The sequence below is a fragment of the Symphalangus syndactylus genome, chromosome 11, assembly GCF_028878055.3.
Source record: "Symphalangus syndactylus isolate Jambi chromosome 11, NHGRI_mSymSyn1-v2.1_pri, whole genome shotgun sequence".
Classification (NCBI taxonomy): Eukaryota; Metazoa; Chordata; class Mammalia; order Primates; family Hylobatidae; genus Symphalangus; species Symphalangus syndactylus.
In genome coordinates, this window is record NC_072433.2 from 98139256 (window position 1) to 98152320 (window position 13065).

The 13065-nt window shown below is 40.1% G+C and overlaps 1 pseudogene; it reads right to left on the reverse strand.

Moving 5' to 3' along the window:
- Positions 1-205: 205 nt before the first annotated feature.
- Positions 206-1156, reverse strand: LOC129457770 (proline-rich nuclear receptor coactivator 2-like; annotated as a pseudogene).
- Positions 1157-13065: the final 11909 nt, after the last annotated feature.

Here is a 13065-nt window from a genome sequence, read left to right on the forward strand (position 1 = left end):
AGTAGCTGGGATTACAGGTATGCACCACCACGACCGGCTAATTTTGTATTTTTAGTAGACATGGGATTTGTCCGTGTTGGTTAGGCTGGTCTCAAACTGCCCACCTCAGGTGATCCACCCACCTCGGCCTCTCAAAGTGCTGGAATTATAGGTGTGAGCCACCGCGCCTGGCAACACAACTAAATTTAAGCATCAGTACTTTATTTTATACCCGTACTTTAAGTAAGGTTTTAATTTGAAATATCATTATTTTCTTATCTGAAGGAATAAAGGAAACAGGAACCCAGTGGGATGACAGTTTGGGAAGAACTCTTGGTGATGGCAGTTCAATAAATTTGGCTCCGGTATAGTTCTGATTCGCTTGAGATTTAAAAAGTAACCTGGGGCCCAGGCGCGGTGGCTCATACCTGTAATCCCAGCACTTTGAGAGGCCAAGGCGGGCGGACCGCTTGAGGTCAGGAGTTCAAGACCAGCCTGGCCAACATGGTGAAACCATGTCTCTATTAAAAATACCAAAAGTGGCCAGGCATAGTGGCGGGCACCTGTAGTCCCAGCTACTCAGGAGGCTGAGGCAGGAGAATCTCTTGAACCTGAGAGGCGGAGGTTGAAGTGAGCCGAGATGGCACCAGTGCACTCCAGCCTGGGCAATAGTGTGAGACCCTGTCTCAAAAAAAAAAAAAAAAAAGTGAGCTGGGACCTGATAAGCTAGAGTTCCAATTTTGATTATTTGGGAAATTTTTATTCTTCCCCCCATTTTGCATGACCTGCTATGCAGCTGCTGATGAATTCCACCCACGTCCTTTTTCTTTTTTCTTGTGAACCATCTTCTGGGAATTCTGATTCTTGGTCTTCTATTAAGCTGCTGTTGGTTCTTACTAATATTTCTAGATTGAGGGGCCAGAACGTTATACCTCTCTCCACCACCCATCTTCAGCTTCTTTGTCACCTTTCGCTCAGCTTTTTAGAGAGCAGGGTTTCCAATACCTGTCTTCTTCCTTGCTGCCAAGCTCAAGATAATAGATGTTGCTTTCTGATGGATCCTTTCCTTTGTCTCAGTATAGAGGTTCTCATAGGTCGATCTACTGAGTTCAGCCTAGGAGCTGAGGCCAACATCTGAGTTTCCTCAGTACACAAGTTTGAGATAAGTCCTAGTAACCTCAAGCTCAGAACTTTGGCGGCAGCAGCTCCCTCTCCATGTCAAAGCTTTCCTGCCTTTCCAGGGAGAGGCATGGACCAAAGCCCATGGGCACTGAGGAGTGAACTGCTGCCCACCCTGGTGTCTGCAACCGTACCTCCTCCTTCTGCCTCTACTGACCTGATATTTCTTTAGAAATACAGTTCCTTCTAAAATTTTGTAGCCTCTCAGCCTATTCAATGCCACATTTGAGTAATCACAGCCAAAGATAGTATGGACTCATAATATTAATGTCTGAGAAATATTGTTTCCTGGTCACAGGTCTTCATTTTTCACACGTAGCCTTTTCCTTTACCTTTTGCCATCAGCAATGTGAAATCATACATTTGGAGGAAAAGCAACACCTTTTAATCGCTATTTATCAGCAGGTGTGCCTCCTTTGTCCAGCAGAGACCTGGAAGAGAGAGCTGGGAACCCAACACCAGCCCCTGCTAGGGCTGCTGCTTCGGCTCTGACATGAAAGGCTTCAGTCTGAGGTAGGAAAGCAATGTGTTTTCTTCCCAAAGCTGGTAGACTCTGATCATATAGGCTTCTCAGACATCTTAGATTGCAGGCCACAGGCCCACACCTGCTCTCTTAGCTTTCAGAATGACTAGCTTTAGTATGAATTCATTTCTCTCAAGTAGGACTTTGCAAAACTCAGCAATAAGAAACACACACATTTTAAATTTTCCTATTACTTCCCTTGATGCTGCAGCTACAATAAGCACAAAAATTAAATATTTAATATCCACATTAAAAAGGTCATCACCTTCGCAGTTTGTAACGGGTGAGACCTAACTGTCTACTTCTCTACCTTGTATTCCTGGAAATTTCATATTTTTGTTTCTTTTACTTGCAACATCCCACTTTCAGGTACCTCATTTTGCATCAGAGGAGAATGCACAGGCAAGAAATAGAAAATCCATTACAGTGGCTTAACCAGATGAGTTTTTTTTTTTAGTCCGTGTAGGCTGCAGTAACTAAATACTCTAGACTGTGTGACTTACACAACAGAAATTTATTTCTCACCGTTCTGGAGGCTAGGGAGTCTAAGATTAAAGTGCTGCTCTTTTCAGTTCCTCTGATCTCTTTTTCTTCTTCTAAGACCACCAGTCCGATCAGATTAGGGTCTCACCCCTATGACCCATTTAACTTTAGTTACTTCCAAAAGGACTTGTCTTCAAATACAGTCACATGAGGGGTTAAGACTTCACATAAATTTTGTGGGGACAAAATTCAGTCTATAATGGCTTTCTTTAGGGAGACAGGGAGTCCAAAGCTAGGGTAGTAGGTCCGTGAAGTCACTGCTGTTCCAGGCTCCATCTGCCTCCCTACCTTCCTGTCTTTAGCATGTGGCTTCTGTTCTAATGGCCACACGATGCCGATTTTACATTTGCCCACCTTACTGGCAGAAAGGATGAAGAAGAGCTGCATGTTTACCAGGAAGCAAAATTTTTCCCAGCGGACTGTTGTTATCGACGTTCCATTGATAAGAACTGTTTCGTGTAGAGGCCCCTAACTGAAGGGCATGGGGTGCGAGTTGAGTTTTGTAGTTTGGGACAATTTTTCTTGGAACAAAATTTGAATGCTGTTAGTAAAGGGGAAGAGGCTAATAGATATTGGGAAGATAAATCTCAGGGTTTGTTATAGGGTTCCTCCAGATAGCCTGATTATAACACTCACAAGCATTATTCAGTACAATTAAAATAAATCAGGAGCGGGGAGGGCTCCTAATATTCTGGACCTATAACTCTTTGAAATTTTAGTTTAATCCACAGAATGCTTTTAAAGTTTCCTCCAAAACATTTTTTTTTCTGTATTTCTATTCTCCACAAATATTTTTTTCTGCATCAGAACACTATTTGATTGAACACTAACTCTGATATTCAGAGGCAGCATCAGATTTTCGTCACTAGTGCTAGTCTTTACGTAAGAACCAAGATTCCTTGGAGAATAGCGGAATCCACGTATTGGACCCAGAAAAATTATGTTTCACTGGAGTGAATGATAAACCGCTTGTGGGCAGAGGCACTCTTACTCTCTCGGAGTCCTCGGGATCTAAGGATTGAGCTGTAATACCATATTGTGCCAGTAGATGACGACACCATCCAACATGTGAGGACTCCTCACCCGAAATCTCTAAAATTTCAAGCGTCGAATTACAAATTATTATTTTGTTATCAAGTACGTTAGTTTGACTTCCTACCAGTTGATTTTAGAAATGAGAAACATATATTCAAATAGTAACATTAAATATCAGAATCTGGTTGTGTATTTGTCTTTCAATTAGTTGTAATTTCTGCAAAATGAAAATCATCTTCAAGGCAATGCAAATGACTTATTATAGGCTAGCACAAGTTTCCACGTGAACAAACTGTTTTGTGAGGGAGCCAGAGGAAAACTGATTAGATGAGTTACCTGTTGTGGCCACAAAATCTTATGGCAGCCACTGGTTTTCAATCTTGGCTGAATATTGAAATATATTTGTATTAACTGCCCAGATTAAATTGAAATAATGTAGGCAGTTTAAAAAATACCTGTCTGGTTCTTAACTCAAAAAACGCTCATTTAATTGGTCTACAGTATGGCCTGAGAGTCAAGCCTTTTAAACGCTTCCCAGGTGATTCTATTTTGCAGCCCATATTGAGAACACCTGCCCTTGGCTTAAGGCTCCCATCATCCCAGGTTGCAATTAGTTGCTTAAACAAGCCGATCTCACCCAAATACAGAGTTGGTGGTTACCTACCAGGTGTAATCTGTGAAATTAGGAAGGCCCCTGCTCCTGCTCAGGAAAAAAGCCATGGTGTCTGCACATCTACCATCATGAATGCATTTCTTCGTTGCAGAGAGAGACGGTAAAACAAACCAGTCGCAAACTAACAGAAAAATTCAGGAGAATTGCACTCTGATCTTTATTCAACATTGCTATTAATTTGTTTTAATTGTGTTTCAATGAATGTTCTTTGTGTGAAAGGGACATAAGGGAAGAGAGTTTTGGAGTTTGACCATGTCGAGGAAGAAGTGAGCAAATGCTAAAGATTTGGGCATGGCTCAGAGAGGATAGGCTCAGTGTGACCCAAAGATCCAGTTGTGGGGCCACTGGGGAGCTCAACAGACAGAAGGATAGGTTACAGAATACAGGAAGACAATATAATCACTTCCTTAATTAATCCTCAAAACAGCCCTACAAGAGAATACTGGCATTATTTCTTTCTTTCTTTCTTTTTAATTTTACTTTAAGTTCTGGGATACATGGGCAGAACGTGCAGGTTTGTTACATAGGTATACATATACCATGTGATTTGCTGCACCTGTCAACCCATCATTTAGGTTTTAAGCCCCACATGCATTAGATATTTGTCCTAATGCTCTCTCTCCCCTTGCCCCCCACCCCTCGACAGGCCCCGGTACGTGATGTTCTCCTCCCTGTGTCCGTGTGTTCTCATTGTTCAGCTCCCAATGAGTGAGAACATGTGGTATTTGGTTTTCTGTTCCTGTGTTAGGTTGCTGAGAATGATGGCTCCCAGCTTCATCCATGTCCCTGCAAAGGACGTTAACTCATTCTTTTTTATGGCTGCATGGAATACATATAGTATTCCATGGTGTATATGTGAAATACTGGCATTATGTCTACATCACATATAAGGCAACCCAAAAAACAAGAGTGTGTTTCAATAACCTGGCCAAGGTCACTGTACTAGTCCATTCTTATGCTACTATGAAGAACTGCCTGAGACTGCGTAAGTTATAAACGAAAGAGGTTTAATTGACTCACAGCTCCAAAGAGCTGTAGAGGCCTCAGAAAATTTACAATCAGGGCAGAAGGAAAAAGCAAACACGTCCTTATTCACATGGTGGCAGTAAAGAGAAGAATGAGAACTGAGTGAAGGGAGAAGACCCTTATAAATCCATCAGATCTTATGGGAACTTACTATCACAAAAACGGCATGGGGGAAACCGCCTCCATGATTCAATTACCTTCCACTTGGTCCCTCCCATTGCATGTGGGGATTACAGGAACTATAAGATTAGATTTGGCTGGGGATGCAGACAAACCATATCAATCTCTTAACTGGTAAGTGGCAGAGCTGTACCATTTGGGGTTCCAACCAATGCATTTCACCCTTCTCATTCATGTTTGCTGCCCTTAAGAACTGAATGCCTTCAAGTCATTTCGCTATATTTCCTTATTTATTATTTGGAAATGTTAATGCCCCTACATCTTAGAGTTGTACTGAGAAATACAAGGTACAACATATTTAAAAGTGCTCAGAGCACAGCACGAAGGCTCTTACTGTTTATATCCCAGTGCAGTGAGTCCTGTTATTATCGTTCTGACACTTAGACATTGCTGCCTCTCTAGACTCATTGCTATGATCTGAATATTTTGTCTTCCCAAAATACATATGTGAAATCTTTATTTTATTTTATTTTACCTTTTTCTATGTTTAGATATTTAAAAAAAATTTTCCATAAGACATTGGGGTACAGATTCTATTTGGTTACAGGAGTAAGTTCTTTAGTGGTGATTTGTGAGTTTTGGTGCCCCGATCACCCAAGCAGGATACACTGCACTCTATTTGTAGTCTTGTATCCTTCATCCCTCTCCCACTCTTCCTCCCAAGTTTCCAATGTCCATTGTTTCATTCTTATGCCTTTCATCTTCATAGCTTGACTCCCACATATCAGTGAGAACATACGATGTTTGGTTTTCCATTCCTGTGTTACTTCACTTAGAATACATATGTTGATATCTTAATCCTCAAAGTTATGGTATTAGGAACTGGAGCCTTTGGGAGATGACTAGGTCCTTAGTGCAGAGCACCCTCATCAATGGAATTAGTGCCCTTACAAAAGAGGCCCCGGAAAAGCAAAATGGGTAACTGAGATGATGAATATGTTGATATGTTCATCTGTTCCCTGTAGTAACCATCTTACTATATATGTATCTTACAACATCATGTTGTATAACTTAAATGCACACAATAAAATTTTTTTAAAAAGAAGTAGTTCCATTCAAATAAATAATTTATATTAAATAAATATAAAAGGCCCCAGAGAGCTGCTTTGTCCCTTTCGCCATTTGAGGACATAACTAGAAGATGCTGTCTATGAATCAGAAAGCCCTCACCAGACATTGAACCTGTTGACACCTTGATCTTAGACTTCCCAGCCTCTAAAACCATGAGAAACTAATTTCCATTGTTTATAAGCCACTCAGTTTATTTTGTTATAGCAGCCTGCACATACTAAGACACCCAGAAAACCTCCAAAAATTTTAAACCACTTAAATAATATGATTATTTAAACAAAGAAAAGCATGAGCAAAAGGTCTGAAAATTTTATTCATTCACTTATTAGGCAAACATTTAATAAAAACCTGATATATACTAGCTATTCCCGTAAGGATACAGAGTTAAAAGGGTCATAGATTCCACCTGATATGGTTCAGCTCTGTCCCCACCCAACTCTCATCTTGAATTGTAGTTCTCATAGTCCCCATGTGTCGAGGGTGGAACCCAGTGGAAGGTAATTGAATCATGGAAGTGGTTACCCCCGTACTTCTGTTTTCATGATAGTGAATGAGTTCTCACAAGAGCTGATGGTTTTATAGGGACTTTACCCTGCTTTACTTGGCTCTTCCTCCTGCTGCCATGTGAATAAGGACAAGTTTGCTTCCCCTTCTGCCATGATTGTAAGTTTCCTGAGGCCTCCCCAGCCATGTGGAACTGTGAGTCAATTAAGCCTCTCTCCTTTATAAATTACCCAGTATTGGATATTTCTTTACAGCAGTGTGAGAAGAGATTAATACATTACCTACAAGGAGCTTATAGTAATAGCTCAGGCAAATGAATACATTGTAATTTCAGAATGATGGTATAAAATAACATTTTCTAATACATCTGATATACTACTGTATTAATCAGCGTTCTCTAGAGGTACAGAATTAATAGGAGATATATATATATATATATATATAATATATATATATGAGTTTAATAAGGAGTATTAACTCACATGATCACAAGTGAGGTCCCACAACAGGCCATCTACAAGCTAAGGAGCAAGTAAGCCAGTCTGAGTTCCAAAGCTGAAGAACTTGGAGTCTATGTTTGAGGGCAGAAAGCATCCAGCATGAGGGAAAGATGTAGGCTCAGAGGCTAAGCCAGTCTAATCTCTGCATGTTCTTCTGCCTGCTTTTATTCTGGCCACACTGGCAGCTGGTTAGATGGTGCCCACACAGATTGAGGGTGTGTCTACCTCTCCTGTCCATTGACTCAAATGTTAATCTTGTTTGGCAACACCCTCACAGACACACCAGGAACAATACTTTGCCTTCTTAAATCCAATCAAGTTGACATTCAATATTAACTATCACAACTATTCAGAGTAACTCATAATAACTAAGGTTTATTGAGTACTTACTATGTGCCAGACATTGTGCTCCATGCTTTATGGTTTTAAATTAGTCCTCAGAAATTCCTTATGAAGTAGGTGTCAGCAATATTTCCACACAGAAATGAGAAAACTAAAGCACAGAAAGGTAAAATAACTTGTTGAAGTTCTCACAGCTAGGAAAGGGTAAAACCACATCTGGATCTAGACAATCTGACTCCAGAACCTGGAAAGAAGCATCTAAGTAATACTGGAAGGATTCATGTGAGATGCTAGGAGGCCATGAGCTTTGAATATATGCATATTTTTACTTTTAGAGCCCTCAAACAATTTTGTGTATTGAAATCATGTGATATAAGTGTTTGCTATCTTCATTTTAGTATTTGTTAAAGCATTTGTTATCTTCATTTTGCATTGATTCTTCCACATCCACATTTGAGAAATGATAAAAAGAGCTGTGGTGTGGGAAGCCCCTAAAGCTACAGTGTTAGCACTAAAAGAATCATAAAGGTCAAGGTCATAAATGGAATGTTTATGACTAACATAGATGTTAGGTGCTTCAATGAAGAGTTTAAAATTGATGCCAAATTCAGTTTCAGGCCCTGATATGAGCTCTGATAAGGTGGCGCGATGGTGGGATGGGTGATTCTCTGTGTCTATTATGCAATCTGTGCCTAATGGACTGGTCTATGTGCTGTGCTTTAGGACCTTTGGTTATGTCAATTATATGAAGACATGCTTTTTGACGTCAAAATAACTTTTCACTGGAGTCCAAATATAGGCCTACGTATTTCATACTTGGTGATGAATTTGAGTGGTGTTCAAATTCTCCCACCTCAAATACCTTGATAGCCCCACTCAGTAATTCAAGACTGAAAATTTATCTTAATGCTCTTGTTGGTTCAATAGATTGCACCTTTTAAAATGTGAACATCCCTCCTAGAGGGGAAAGATCACTTTTTAGAATGTTGTCAGTTATTGAATTGGTTTAACAGTCTCTTCCTAGTCAGGTGACTAAATGCTCCCCCAAAAGAAAAAAAGAAAGCAGAGGCTTCTTATTTACAGATGTAAGTGTGAACTGAAGAGTTAAGAAGAGTATTAACACAGGGAGGGAAGGGATTTATCTTAGTTCATTTTGTGTTGCTATAAAGAAATGCCTGAGGCTAATTATTTGACGCACAATTCTGATGACTGGAAAGTTCAAGACTGGGCACGTAGTGAGGGCCTCAAACTGCTTCCGCTCATGGTGGAAGGTGCAAGGGAACCAGTGTGTGCAGAGATAACATGGCAAGAGAGGAGGCAAGTGAGTGGGTGGGAGGTACCAGGCTATTTTTAACAACCAGCTCTTGTGGAAACGAACAGAATGAGGCTGGGCACAGTGGCTCACACCTGTAATCCCAGCAGTTTGGGAAGCTGAGGTGGGCGGATCACTTGAGGTCAGGAGTTTGAGATCGGCCTGACCAACATGACGAAACCCTGTCTCTACTAAAAACACAAAAATTAGCTGGGTGTGGTGGTGCATGCCTGTAATCGCAGCTACTTGGGAGTCTGAGGCATGAGAATTGCTTGAACCTGGGAGGCAGAGGTTGCAGTGAGCCAAGATTATACCACTGCACTCCAGTCTGGGCAAGAAGTGAGACTCTGTCTCAAAACAAACAAACAAACAAACAAACAAACAAAAAACAGAATGAGAACTCACCCGTCCCTAAGAAAAGGCATTAATCCATTTATGAAGGATCTGCCCCCATGACCCAACTGCGTCCTAGGAGGCCCAACCTTGAATATCAAATTTCAACATAAGGTTTGGAGGGGACAAACATCCAAACTATAGCAGGCACTAGGGCCAGAAAGCTCATTCTACAATTCTGCCCTGAACACCTGCAAAGGCTGATGTCACAGGGACTAAATTCAGTTAATGAAGGCTTTCTCTTTTACTCAGGAAGTGACTACATAGAAATAAGTGGATATCTTGCTGCCATTCTTTTCCATTCAGTCTATTTGCTATCCAGTAGCCAGAGTAATTTTGATGAAGTATAAATGGAATTATGTCCCTCCTCTCTTTGAAATCTTTCAATAGCTCCAAGTTGTCCTTAAAATTAATTACTGCAGGTATCCTTCCCATGGCCTACCAGGCCTACTTGATTCTCTGCCTGTTCCATAAATCTCAGTTTACACCAGTCTGTTTCTTTGCACTGCAGTCTCTATTGCAAGTGTTCAATAAACATTTTTAGTGCTAAATTATTGGAAAAAGAAGTGTCTGTCCATCTATAAAAATTACTGACACTCAGACACTAGGCCAGCTCAGACACTCAGCTTCTTTCCTGCTTCATACCCCTTTTCCACCTTTATTTCTGGCCCCTGCCCCTTCTCCTGTCCTGCCAACCTGGAAGTCAGTGTAGTCATGTTTGTTTTTATTATTTACTTTTCTAAAAAAAAACAAAATAAGACTAATCACTAGCCTATGGGGAGATTTTTACAGCTTTCACCCTTCCTCTGTTATTCCCCAGTTCTGTCTTGGTAACTGTTTGCTGATCTTTTCATTGTTATCTCTCTTTTATTCCCCTTTTGGAGGACCCATAACTCTGCCAGTCCTCCTGCTGTGACATCTAAGCTAGCCTGCTCCTCTTAGAGGCTAGTAGCACTACTGACTTTGCCTTACCTCTCATTCCAAAAGAGCACAAATGCAGAGCCTGCAGACACAAATGCAAATCCCAGCCCAAATGCTTATTGGCCATATAAACCTGAGCAATTTCCTTAACCTGGTTTGAGTTTTCTCAGCTGGAAAAGGAGAAAATAATTGATTTTCAGGATTGTTGTGAAAATTAAGTGATAGAAAGTATAAAATATCCCAGTACCTAGCACAAAGAAAGTCTTCAATAAATTTGTTTCTTTTCCTTCCTACTCAAACCAACTGGTCTTGCGTTCCACTGTAGGGTGGACGCTAATTTGTTCATATGTCTGTTCAATATCTATTCTTCTTCCTGAAAACAACCTTTTGGTTGATTTATCTATCCTGTACAGTTCTGGTGGGGCTGTACATTTGTAGTCTTATTCTCTGTGGACTTGATCCAAACTTGTCCCATTAATTCCTTTACCCTTAGGCCTAAGAAAAGACACATGGATAGAAAAAAAAAATGGTGTCTGTATAGCCAGAGCTGCTCTTGCATCTGGTCCTGATTCCTCCCTGGCACCCAAACTTGGGTTTCCAGCCTCTGGTCCATTCCGTAAAGTGCTTGTTATCCCTTTAATACATTCCCTATATTGCTTAAGTAACCCGAGTTGTTTCCTGTTACTTGCAAATGAAGAATCTTATCTGAGAAGTATTTTCCTGTGAATCTTTGAAGTCTCATCACATTTTACCTTGTTTTGTTGTAAGTTGTATATTTGCAAGGCCAGATGCTATCTTTTAAAACTTTGTTCACATATTTTTTTTCTCCCGTGAAACCTTTCTTAATATGTCTACTTGTTAATTTTTCTATTATTCAAACTATGACTGATGGCATTAATAACCAAGAGTCATTATTTGAATACAGAGCTCTCATTTTCCCTTCAAGACTGCAACAGAATTAAATCAACTTTCTTAGTGGAATGATAGCTGGCTGATCTAACTAGTTTCATTAACTGAACTCACCAGAAAGACACATGCAAACTGCCTACCAGGTAAAGATATTTAAACAAGTAAGAGGTCTTCTCAATATACAACGCTTTACATTCCCAGAAGTAACCAAACAGGGGAGACGAGGATGTCAGATTGAAGGGTGCTTAATGGAGTCTTTCAGGGATTTCCTCCTGGGAGGTCAAAGAACACTCTACATATGTGGCAGCCCAACCTACCTACACACAGTCTCTGCATGAATAATAGATGTTTTATATGCAGCCTCCTTGACCTTGAATTTATTATTTTCATTCTATAAGTAAAGAATAAATGGCTCATGGAACTTCAATGACTTGGAACGTTGTATTCTGAATTTATCAAGGTCTCCAAATCCTGAGCTTTTTCCACCTAACCTCATTAAAATGTTGATTAATGATAAGAGGTAGCAGAGGCTAAAAGGAATCATCATAGGGAGTGTCAAGTGAAGACTGAATTCTAATACCAGCCCTGCCACTGTCCAGCTAGTTGGGTCACCTTCGGGCAGTCACTCAATTTGTTATAGGATTTAGTTTTATTATTCATATTAGGTTGAAGTCTATGAAGTTGCTGGTTTTGTAGGTTACAAAAGGTCAGAGTTCAACAATTTAAGTAAAATGAGACTGTAGGATGAGTATAACAACATGATTTGTTTTTGTCTATTATTTTCCATAATTACAATTTGTGCTATGATCTAAATGTGTTCTTCAAAATTCGTATGTTGAAACATAATTGCCAGTGTGATAATATGAATCATAATATAAAAGGATAGAGCCTTTAGGAGGAGATTAAGTTATGATTGTAAATGGAATTAGTGACCTTATAAAGAGCTGGAGGGAACTAACTAGGCCCTTTATTGCCCTTCTGCCTTCTGCAATGTGAAGACACAGCATTCATGTCTTTTGTCTGTTTGCCCCTTCTGCCATGTGGAGATGCAACATGAATGCCTAACTCACCATACCCTGAATCTGCAGGCACCTTAATCTTGGACTTCCCTATGTCCAGAACAGTAAGAAATAAGTTGTTATAATAAATTACCTGGTCTCATATATCTTACAATAGCAGCACAAACAGAATAACACAATTTAATAACCGCCATGGTCTCTATGAAAAATTTTGCCATGATTAATTGTGATGACTTTGCAAGGTCAGACAAGTCAGTTGATTCCTTGGGAGCTGCATTACTTAGTATTGACATACGATGATTCCACCCGACCAGAAGCACAGTATGATAATTTTCTATTGTTTCTATGCACTACATCAAGGCTTTAAAACTTGCATACCGAAGGCAAGGAAGCAGTGAATGCTAGAATAGCACATTGAAATCTTACTTCATCTGGTTATGTGAAAATTTAGAATAAGGATAAACAGGAAGAACCCAGGGAATTGATCTGACTTTCATTTTCCTTTTGCCTTTTATCCCAATTACAGAACCATTTCCAGGAGTGGCTGTCTCATGGAAAGCCCACGAGTCTTTTGTTGTAATCAGGACAGGAAGCCTAATGCTTTAGGATGCTGTAATTATGTTTTCCATGAGTGTTTTCTCAGGGGACTGGCTTCAGAACTCAGAAAATTCTCCTCAAGGAAAGGAGGAAATAAAACTGTTCTGATTTATAAGTCATGGTTTCCACTAAAACTCAAGTGGTCTTTAGCTTTAGAAGTTTAGGACAGGAAGTGATGGGTAGACTCGAGTAAAGCTGAGGGTGAATGAAGTGCGAGATGCCGTCTTTTAACTGTTACAAAGAGAGTCCAACTTGACTGCTTCCTATATGTAGAAAGTTGGAATTATTGGAAAGTCTTCAGCATGGATGTCTGGTTAAGACAATGTAATCTAGATGTCAGCTGGGACATCTAGAGATCT